Consider the following 10,935-nt stretch of genomic DNA (forward strand, 5'->3'; position numbering starts at 1 on the left):
AGGGAGCTGTACTGGAAACCAAAGAAATAGGAACTTTATACTTAGGGAGAGTTCTAATTTATATCTTACAATAAGGGGAGCTAGGTAAAGAGTTCTTTAGTTTTCTTCTTGCATGGTCACCAAATGAAATAAAAACAAGCTTTACTCACTTTGTCCACAGCATAATTAACTGCAACTTCCTTTGTCTCAAACCCATCAGAAACTGGAACATGGTAAATGGAACATAAGAGAATTAGGATTTCTCCTCAAGTAGTATTTTATTTTTATTTTTTAATAGTTTATTTATTTATTTTTGGGAGAGAGAGAGAGTGAGCAGGGGAAGGGCAGAGAAAGAAGGAGACAAAGAATCTCAAGGAGGCTCCACGCTGTCAGCACAGAGCCCAACGCTGAGCTCAAACTCGAAAACTGTGAAATCATGACCTGAGCCTAAATCAACAGTTGGACACTCAACCAACTGAGCCACCCAGGAACCCTTCAAGTAGTATTTTAAAATATACTTGGGGTCCCTGGGTGGTTCAGTTGGTTGAGCATCAGACATCAGCTCAGGTCATGATCTCACGGCTCATGAGTTTAAGCCCCGCATTGGACTCTGTGCTGACAGCTCAGGGCCTGGAGCCTGCTTAGGATTGTGTGTCTCCCTCTCTCTCTGCCTTGCCCCCATTTGCTCTCTCCCCCCCCCCAGTATAAATAAACATTAAAGAAACAAAAAATTTAAAAAAACGTTTAAAATATACTCAACTTGGCTGTTCATTGTAATGTTTTTCACGCACCTACTAACACTTTAATATATTTGAAAAAAAATTTGCTCACTAATTCCATTCATCTAGATAGCATTCATTCATGAGTATTTATTGAAAAATTGTTATATAGTAGACATTAAATTGGCTGTGATTATCACTTTTAAGAAGTGTTCAGTTTTTATCACTAATGAGTATCTGCTACTTACTTTCTAATAAATTAGATTTTTGTTTCTTTTCTCTGATGAAGTTTCTTTCCTGTTGAACATGTTCCTAATGCTGTTCTGATCCCATCTACAGCTTCTTAAAAATAGCAAGTGCTTTATGTTTTTTATTTATTAATGGATTACAATAGGTGTAGTATGCATGAATTATGAAAGACTTTTCATCAACTAAAAGTTTTATGAAAAAACTTATGAAAAATGGTTGCAATTGTTGTATTGGAGAGAATCAGTCTCTTTCCATAAGAGATAATCTCAGACTCAATATTCTTAGTATTTTTATTTCTAGCTAGAAAACTAGAACTTACAACACATTGATTGACAGTGAACAGTAATTCTATGTAAGGTTTATGACTTTATGATTTTATAAACCTGTTCATTCAGGTTTTTTGTATGTTCATAAGTTGTCTTTTCTTTTGGATAAATAATTAGGAGTAGAATTTCTGAGTCATTTGGTAAGTGTATATTTAAATATATAAGAAATACAAAGCTGTTTTTCCAGAATGGCTATATTATTTTCATTCCCATGAGCAATGTATGAGATTTTCAGTTGTTCTACATCCATGGCAGTACTTAGGGTTGTCAGCTTTTTATTTTAGCTAATAAATATATTCTGGTACCTCATTTTGGATTTAATTTGCATTTTCATGTGGCTAATGATGTTGAGCATCTTTCCTGTTGTTATATGCCATCAGAATCTCTTTAATTAACTGTTAAAATCCTTTATTATTTTGTTTTATAAATAGGGTTGTTTTCTCATTATTAGGTTATGGGAGTTCTTCATGGACAAGTTACTTTTCAAATATGTGTTTTGCAAATATTTCCTTTTAGTCTGTGGTTTGCCTTTATGTTTGTTTGTTTATTTTTGGAGAGAGAGAGGGAGAGAGCGTGTACAATTTGGAGAGAGGCAGAGAGAGACGAAGAGAGAGAATCTTAAGTAGTCTCCACAACACAGGGGTCAATCTCATGACACTGAGATCAAGACATGAGCTGAAACTGAGTCTAGAGTTAGATGCTTAACAAACAGAGCCCCCCAGGTACCCCACTTTTTGTTGTCTTAAAGATATCTTTTGAAAAGAAGAAGTTTTAATTTTAAATATGTCCAGTTTATCAAATTTTTATGGATTTTTATTTTTCTATCTTATCTAAAATGTTTTTGTCTAATCCAAAATCACAGAGATTTTCTCCTGTGTCACCTTTGAAAAGTTTTGGGTTTTACAACAGGGTCTATGATCCATTTTAAGTTAATTTGTAAATATGTTATGAAGACCTAGGTTCTTTATTTTTTTAAATGTATGCCCAGTTGTTTCAATTAAAAAGACTATTCTCTATCTGTTGAATTACCTTGGCAACTTTGTTCAAAAATCAATGGCATATATGTAAGAGTTTATTTCTGTACTCTCCATTCTGTTCCATTGTTCTGTGTGCCAGTACTTTACAGTTGTATAGTAAATCTAGAAGTTCAGAAATATAGTATAAAACTTATAATACATTTCCTGCAGTGCAGTTTTGCTGGAAAAGAATTATATCCAGTTTTATGTGACTGGGAAAAACTATCTATTTTTCTTTAATTTTTGTAAAATATTTTTCCTGGATGCAGAATGATGGGTTGACTTTTTTTTTCTTTCAGTACTTTAAAGATGTCACTCCAATTACTTCTAACTTGAATAATAGAGATATAGATCCTCCTTGTGTTTCTCTGGGATCTTGTACCTGTGGGTTGATGTCTTTAAACATTTTAAGGAAATATGTGGCCATATCTCTTTTCCTTTGGACTCCAATTTCACTTAGACTGTTAGAATATTCAGTATTTCCCCACAGTTCTTGAATTCTACACCCCTACCCAGTCCCAACCCTTTGTTTTTTCTTTGAGTTTTCTGACCAAGAAAATTGTATAACTGTCCATTTATTTAGGTCTTTCATATTCTTCATTAATATTTTGTAGTTTTCAGTATACATATCTTACACTTCATTTATCAGATTTATTTTTAGATTATCTCATTAAGTCCCTGGGTATTTAATACTTTTGATGCTGTTATATATGTGCTCTCATTCTCTTCCCTCTCCTAATTCTCTACATCTCTCTGTATCTCTCAACTATTTCCTGTCTTTAAGTTTGATCATTTTTATTGACCTATCTTTAAGTTTATGGATTCATTCCTTGTCTTTGTTAGATCTAGTGATGAACCCATCCAAGGAATACATCATATCTGATATTATGTTCTTTATGTATAGCATTTTCATTTGATCTTTAACATATTTTCCATTTCTGTGCTGGAATTCTTCCATTAGTCATTTGTGGTGTTCTCCTTTTCATTGTATACTTCAATTTATAATCATCGTTATTATAAAGTCTCTTTTCCACAGTTTTGACATCTGAGTCTGGTTCTCTTGATTGCTTCATCTCTTGACAATAATTTTGCTTTCTGTGTCTCACAATTTTTATTGAATTCCAGACATCCTGGGTATAACAGAAGATACAGAGGGAAATGGTAGTTATTGTAGGCAATAACAATGGGTACAACTTTTTGGCCTTTCATTTGGGGGGTGGGTTGAATCAGTCTAGTCAGGAATTGGATGAGATTTGAGTTGTTTGTTCTATCATTACATTCAGTTCAACACAGGCTCCAAATCAATTGCTACTTACCGCCTTGTACATAGAGTGCCGTAATGGTGGTGGTATTTCTGTGTTTGTGTTCCATGTGTAGCCTTCAGATATTTATCAGATATAAATATATATGCTCTTGCTCTTCCCCTACCGGCAGATGGTTGTTGCTTGTTAGTAAATGCCCCAGTCCACCCTCAGGCTTAGATAGGCACTTTGTATTGGGGCACTGGGAGTGGCATTCTCTTAACATTCCTGACCCTTAAACCCACCTTTTAGCAGCCAGACTCTGCCTTGCGTCTGTGATTGGTCTTGGGCAGAAGTTTCACATTCTCCTTTAGAACTAGAAGATTTCTGCTTGTGTCATTATAGGAACTTAGGACCAATCTTTGAATTTACTCCAGGATGAGAGTATTTTTATTCTGACCCCTGGTTGTTCCAGAATGAGATGTTAACCTGAACTTGGCTTTTGACAACTTGTTAAAGTTTAGGTGCTTCTTTTGTATGTGTTTGTATGGTGGTTGCTTCCTCCTCCTGTTCTCTGCGGTAGGTACGGCATTTCTTTTGCCTTGTCTCCCTTTGAAGAGGATTGTCTTTCTTTGGAATTCAGGTTTCTTGTATGTGGATAAATGGGACTTCTTACAGTGGGATTCTAAGTTAATGCATAGATTGTAAAACCTCAACTCTTTGATGGACTCAAAAAGAGTTATGATATTGTAGTTTTCTGGCTGTTTTCCTGTTGTTAGTGTGAGAGTGATATTGTTTGCAATTTCCATATTCTAAATACAAGTAAATTCTGTATGATTCGAAATAGCTGAGTTTTTAGTTGAAACTGTTCAAGGCACATGAGAATCAAAAGAGATCTGGTGGCAAAAGTAATAAAAATAAAAATAATAACAATAACAATAATAATAATAATTCATGTAAACTTATCTTTTAAAAATTCTTTATCCTTCATTGATAAGTAGAAATTTACTTAGCAAATCTCTTCACATTTCCACTCTATATAGGGATTCTTAGTCTTGATGATAAATATAATTTTTCTTTTTAAGGAAATGATGACTCAGTGAAATAAAATTCTTTACATTCCACTTCCCCTACAGTGGTACCCATGTATGTGTACCTGGCATTATGGAGGGTATGTCTGCCTCACTGCCACCCTCTGGTGTTTTCTATAATTGACTGCGGTAAACTTTTCTTATGCTGGCATGTGCTGTTCACTATCCTGCCATGACCTTCAGCAGTCAGATTCTGACTCCTTCTCCCTACTTTGGTCTCTGCATGTCTGCCAGTCCCATCTAAGCATTATCATGTTCCCCTGCTTACCATGTACAGGGGTGAGGCTCAGGCACATTAGCCAAGGCCTCTTATTCAGCCATTTGCTGGTCTATTGTTCTGGCATCACAGGAGGGCTGGGGCTTTTTACAATAATTGCTCTGTCCTTCTGGCTATTCCATAGGAAGAAAAGCACATGTTCTTTATCTTCTAGATCATAAAACTAAACCGAGAGTCCTATTTCCCTGTCTCTGCCTCATCTTTACCAAGGATAAGAAGGCCACAGTTTGAGATCATCAGAGGACTTCTCCTATGTTTCATGTAATTGTTCTCTATCTATTTCATATGTGCCCTCACATGCTGTTGATTCTGTGCTTCCTTTTGAACAAAAAACTAGCTTTTAGCTCTTTCCTTTACCTCTGGTGGTAGCCATCAGCTGAAAGGGTGAGCTGGTAGCAGTACCACCAACTCTCCACTCTCCACAGGGCCACTGGCCCATCCCACCCTGATAAAGCACACAGATGGGGGTACAAAGCCAAGAAAAGTTTTGTCATTTAATGGATTCTTGTGCAGTGTGGTGGCCACAAACGCCCAGTTCCTAAGGGTGCTACCTATGGCAAGCCTGTCCATCATGGTGCTAACCAGCTGAAGTTTACCTGAAGCCTTCAGCATGTTGCAGAGAAGTGAGCTGGATGCCACTGTGGGCTCTGAGAGCTCGGGATTGGTGAAGATTACAGATACATATTCTTTGAGTTTACGCTCATTGATTCATTCCACAAAGCTATCAGAAGAAATCCTGACACCCAGTGGATCAGCAAAGCAGTCCACAGCACAGGAAAGTACTAGGGCTAACATCTGCGGGCCACAAGAGCCATGGCCTTGGAAAGGGTCACAAGTTCCACCACACTATTGGTGATTCTCACCATGCAGCATGGAGAAGACATAATATTTTCCAGCTTCACCATTAGCAGCAATATAAGTAATGTTTGTAAAATTCTTACCTAATAAATAATTTAGGACAGTCATGTCTGCTTAAAAGTGTTCTTTAATTTGTCTGTTAAAATGAGTTGTCTGCAGATCGTTCCATGAATTCACTGTCAAATCATGAAATTTAAAGTGCAATAATGTTTGAAGACTGTAAGTGATGGTGTATCTTGTGTCTAGTAAGATAAATCCTTTTGCCCTTGCTTTATCATATTAGGGAGTTTATATGCCAGTGTTTAAAATGCTGTTTGGTATAATGGTGTAAAATAAAGTCTATAAAAGTGGAATGCAGAAACTAGCCATGTAGATTTGTTGGTGTATGTAATGCAACCTACAGCTTCATTGGGACGATGTAATGCTCTGCTGGTTTACTCTCAAATGGCTATTTCTAGAGGTTTGGTAAGAACAAGCTTTTAAATTTGGATTTTGCTTGGAAATGTGAAGAATATCCTAATCTTTTATCAGGATCGTATGCAGAATAATGTTAACTAAGCCCATATTTTTAGGTTGAATCTGATGTTCCATTTATGTAACCACTGCTTCTGAGAGAATAGTTTGAAAGAATGCCACCACTTTTCGGAGAATTAAATAAACCTGTTCAAGAGGTTTCTCTTACAAAGGAAACTAAATCCTGCTTAACCTAAGCAAAATTGCCTTGGTCTCCACAGGACCATTGAAGTTCACATAAAAGATGGAGACTCCTAGTTCTATCCCATGACTTCATGGGATCTGTAAAATACTGAATTTCATGCAAAGCAGTCAGTAATGGTATTTACACTGGTCTATATTAAAACTGATGGAAATTGAACGTTAGGTAAATGAGAAAAATTTACCTTAAGATTGGTAAGCTAGTAACGATGCTAGGATTGAGAAACCATCAGATAACCTTTTAAGTGTGAGGATAAAAAAATTAAAGTTAGCTTTGATTAGAATTTTAAAAAAGAAGAAGATTTACATTTTCATGTATTCTTGTGTGTGTGTGTGTGTGCGCGCGTGTGTGCGTGTGCGTGCGTGTGATTTTTGGAATTCAAAATTAAGAGAGGGGGATAGTAATGGATATATGACAGTACACAGAATGCATTTGGAGGGAGACAAGTATCCCAAATATTTAGTATCAATCCTGCTAATAATTTCTAAGTATCAGATACTATTCCTTGTATCTTATAAAGATGTTTTCAGTTTTACAAAAAAACTCATTAAGCAATTTGTACTATTTTAGAAACAGAATTAAGCAGTTTACCTAAGGGAGAAGTACACCAACATTTCTATTGACAGACGACAACACTGAGAATTGGAGTATGAGATTAATTTGAATAAGAATCTGTTGCGTGTTAGTGACAGAACCAGGATGAGAGCCTGTAATTCCAGATGCTCTCTCTGCTGTATATTGATCAGACAGTTTAGTTCAGGTAGATCTACTTTAATTTGAATAAAGTTGTTAGTCACTTGGAGATAGGCATATGATTCAAGGTGATTTTCACGAATTAGCTATGTGATCCCCAAAAGATAGAAATAAATGCTCTGTACTAAATAATGTGATAAAAGTAAGTTATACATATGGGAACTAAATTGCTAGGCATTATTGCTTTGACTGCGTGCTTAAAATGAGTCAGCAAGAGTACTCCTATTCAAACAACTCACTTGGTTTGGGGATATATTAACAGTAAAATAACAAGAAGCATTTAGAAAGTAATCCTCTCCGAATGTGCAACACCTACTTAAATTCAACTTCTATTTTTTATGGCTTATACTATATGGAGAATGATAATAGGATGAGGTTGGTTCAGTGAAGAGCAGAAAAATGGAAGGTTACTGCAGGTAGATGACACTGATCAATTTTGACTGCAGAAGTGATGCTGGGGAAAACAATCAGCGCTTTTGAATCTGAGTATCATTTTATTTTATTTTTTTTTAATTTTTTAAAATGTTTTTTATTTTTGACTCGAAGAGAGAGATACACACACAGAGTGCAAGTGGAGGAAAGGCAGAGACAGAGGGAGACACAGAATCTGAAGCAGGCTCCAGGCTCCGAGCCATCGGCACAGAGCCTAATGCGGGGTTCGAACTCACAAACTGTGAGATCATGACCTGAGCCGAAGTTAGACACTCAACCGACTGAGCCATGAGGTGCCCCAAATCTGAATATCATTTTAAAGTGAAGAGAGTAGATTTTAACAAGTTTTAATTTTAATATTTGGAATATATGAAAGAATGTATATAAAAACAGATGTAGGTTATGATGCAGATGTGAAAATATGTGAACACTACTTAAAAATTAGAATGGTACATTGTTTAGTTTGTTATGTGATATTAGGAGATTTGGTTAGTGTTTTCTTTGATTCATCCATGTTGTTACATGTAGCTGTAGTTTGTGATTTTTTTTTGATTGTATGATATTCTAAGGCAGGAATATAGCAGTTTTTCTGTGCCTTCTGTGGATGAACATTTATTTGACTTGTTTCCAGCTTCACAAATATGAAAATTTTTGTACCTGTATCCAAATGCACATGTATAAAAGTTCCTAGCAGTGGAATTTCTGGATTGTAAGTTATGTGAATATTGAGATAGTGGCATAGCACTAAATTGTTTTATGGTGATTGCATTAACTTGGAATTTCACTGTGAGAAGTTTCCTTTATTTACATCCTTTCTTTAACAAGGCTTTTGCGAATCTATTTATTTTTTTTACTTCTCAAATTTATTAATATTCTCATTTAATGCTTCTGCATCCTGCCAAAAATTTTGTCTTCAATATTTAAGTTTTTAACCCATTGTGAATTGATTTTCTGTATTTGATACAAAGCAGCAATTCTATTTCAGCCCTTTCTTATGATTATCCTATATTCCAGGCTTATTTATTTCCCTGTAATGTGCCATATCAGCTTTCTTATATATTAAGTTTGCTTATGTGTGTGGATCTGTTCCTGGACTCTATAAACTGTAGCAGTAGTGAAATTTTCTACTACTGCATTATCAATACTAGATAATTTTAATTACTATGGCTGTATAATAAGTTTATAAATGAAGAGGAAAGTTGTCTTCACCCTATTTGTTACTAGGACTCTCCTCATTATCCTGTTACTTTTTCCCTTCTATATAAATTTTAGTATCAGTTGGTCCAGTTCCTTGAAAAAAATCTACTTGGGTTTTGATTACAGTTTATTTGAAATAATTATTTGGGAAACCCTGAAATTTTGAAATACAGAATTATCCTTTTCATGTATCTCGTATCTATTAGGCATTCTATAATGATTTTTCATAAATGTTATATTTTTTCTGGATAGCTTATATAAAATTTTTGTTATTCATTTATACTTCTTCCTATATATTTGTAAGTATTATTAAAAAATCATTATCTTAAAATGTATGCTTGGTGTATATAAACACATTTTTATCTGTTGATCATATATCCACACAACTTACTAAACTCTCAAATTATTAATTGACAAATGCACCATTTGTGCTTGAAAAAATATGTATTCTGCCATTATTAGACAGAGTTCTAGAAATACCAATTAGGCCAAGTGGGTTGATAGTCTTATTCAAATCTTATATATCCTTACAGATTTTTGGGCTTCTTTTTTCTATCAGATGTTGAGAGAAGAATATTGAAATCTTTGACTTTGATTGGATTTATCTACTTCTCCTTGGGTAGTTGCATCAGTTTGTACTTCAGGTACAACTGATGAAGCTTTGTTATTAGTTGCAGAAACTCGTAGAATTGCTATGCTGTCTTGAAGAATTGACCCCTTCCTGGTTATGAAATGATCCTTTTTTATCCCTAATTATATATTTTGCTTTGAAACCTATTTTTTTGGTATTAGTATAGTCACTCTACCTTTCTTTGGATTAGGGTTGTCAAAGTACATCTTTCCCATCATTTTACTTTTAATCTGTTTCTTTACTCTTACAGTGGTTTTTGTTGTTGTTGCTGTTGGTTTGTTTTTTGTAGGCATCATTAAGTTGAGTCTTTCCTTTAATCCAATCTGGCAAATTTTTATTTTAACTGGGTGTTTTGACCATTTATATTTAATGTTTTTTATAAATATGGTTGGGTTTAAATATGACATCTTAATTGTTTTTTTCTGTTTGTCACATTTGTCCTTTGTTCTTCTTTTCTTCTTGTTTGATTTCTCTTGAATTGAGTAGTTTTTAAAAATGTTTTTATGACTGTTTGATCTCTTATATTTGCTGATTTGCTAGAAATATTTTTTAGTTCTTTTAATGGTATATAGTATACATCTTTGAGTACATAACCTATCTTTACACATATCATATAAAACTACATGCTAAGTAGGCACTTTGTGATTATTTTTCTACTCTCAGTTTTTGTTCTGTTGATGTTAATCGATTTTTCTTTTACAGGTATTCTAAACCCTACAATTTATTGTTATTGTTTTTGTTGCAATATTCAATTATATTTTAAAGAGATTTTTAAATTTAAAAATTAAAAATTTATGCACTTATTTCCATTTTGAGTGCTCTTCAGCTCTTGTGAAGATTCATATTTACATCTGGTATTATCTTTTCTTCTGCTTGCAGGATTCTTTTTGACATTTTTATATTAGAGGTTTGCTGGTGATTAGTTATTTTGGCTTTGTATATCTGATAGTGTTTTATTTTGCTTTAGTATTTGGAAGGTATTTTTGCTAACTTAACTTGTTTTTTCTTTCATTACTTTGAAGATGTCTGTCTACAGTCTTCTGGTTTGCATTGTTTCCAAAAAGAAATCTGCTGTGTTTCCTGCTAGGATTGTACCTTTCACAGACATTAGTACTTGTCGAAGTAGAGGAGGCATATAAAGAGCAAGACATCATGTATGAAAATCAAAGACTTAAAAGACCAAGAAAACACCACACATATGTTAAAAACTTGACATATTATAATATCAAATACAGATTGAAATGATAAAGCTTGAGATTAAGAGTTATAGAAATCCATGTTTGAACATTCTGACAGAAAAAAAAGTACTGTCAGGAAATGGAAACTATATAGACTAAAATAACAGACTTGAAAAAGACCCAAATAGAAATTCCAGAAATAAAAATACAATGACAAAAATGAAGAAATCAATGGATCAGCTCAGCAGTAGCATAGTACAGCCAGAGGACAGC

At 34.2% G+C, this 10,935-nt stretch overlaps 1 pseudogene; it reads left to right on the forward strand.

Annotated features, from left to right (window-relative positions):
• The window catches only part of LOC101084640, a 42,158-nt pseudogene extending 34,324 nt beyond the window's left edge, over positions 1–7,834 (forward strand).
• Positions 7,835–10,935: the final 3,101 nt, after the last annotated feature.

This window comes from Felis catus, chromosome C1 (assembly GCF_018350175.1).
Source record: "Felis catus isolate Fca126 chromosome C1, F.catus_Fca126_mat1.0, whole genome shotgun sequence".
NCBI lineage: Eukaryota > Metazoa > Chordata > Mammalia > Carnivora > Felidae > Felis > Felis catus.